Source organism: Chenopodium album, chromosome 12 (assembly GCF_948465745.1).
Source record: "Chenopodium album chromosome 12, dcCheAlbu1.1, whole genome shotgun sequence".
Taxonomy (NCBI): Eukaryota; Viridiplantae; Streptophyta; class Magnoliopsida; order Caryophyllales; family Amaranthaceae; genus Chenopodium; species Chenopodium album.
The window spans coordinates 32,498,600-32,499,526 of NC_137845.1; the positions used below are offsets into that span (position 1 = coordinate 32,498,600).

The 927-nt window shown below is 38.1% G+C and overlaps 1 non-coding gene across 1 annotated transcript; it reads right to left on the reverse strand.

The window, feature by feature from the left end:
* Positions 1-379: 379 nt before the first annotated feature.
* LOC145573559 (small nucleolar RNA R71) lies at positions 380-486 on the reverse strand. Its single transcript, XR_014097546.1, has one exon. It is a non-coding gene; the product is annotated as a small nucleolar RNA R71 (small nucleolar RNA).
* Between the last annotated feature and the right edge of the window lie 441 nt (positions 487-927).

Sequence of the window (927 nt, forward strand, 5' to 3'; positions counted from 1 at the left end):
ATGACAGCACCTAAGAAGCTCGGCGATTATTCGCAGCCGTCGCTGACCGATTTTCCACATCTCATTCCCACTCCGGCTCTTGCTGGAGTAAATTGGAGATTATACCCCAATTTATCACGATGATAGAAAGGAAGAAATTCAGTGGAGCTAAGGGTGAAGACTCAAATCTTCATATTACAGACTACTGTCAATATTGTAATACCATCAGGTAAGCTGGGGTCACGCAGGACCAAATCAGGGAGATTCTTTTTCCTTTTTCTTTATGTGGAAAAGATAAATTATGGTATAATGGATTGAATAGAACTGCACTTGGTATAACTAACTAGGAAACTCTTGTTTTGAATTGCTATAATAAATATTATCCTGCAGAGAAACAGCTTTGCTAAGGAGCGCAATTTAGAACTTTGCCCAAGAGCTAGATGAAACTTTATATGAGGCTTGGGAAAGATTCAAGGATCTGCAGAGAGAGTGTCCCCACCATAATTTAGCATAGTGGCAATTGATCCAAGCCTTTTATAATGGGATTGGAAATTCATCTAGAATAATATTAGATTCTGCAGCTAGTGGGAGGTTTATGAACCTTAATGTTGATTATGCAAGTCAAGTTATCGAAGATATGGCAATCCACAATTCCCAATATGGGAATCCTAGAGGCTTTGCTAACAAGGGGAAACGTAGTGTTGACTCTGTATCCTTTTTTCAAGCTCAATTAACCTCTATTTGTCAGAAATTAGATAATCTTAGCAATGAAAATATAGCTAATGTTTCTGCAATTAATAATAATTCTAATGAGGCTTTTTGTGAAAATTGTGGAATTGTAGGTCATTGGGAATAAGATTGCAGGAGTTCCGTGGAGCAAGTTAATGCCTTTCAAGCTTATAGGCAGAATGACCTATACTCCAACACCTACAATCCTGGGTTCCAGAA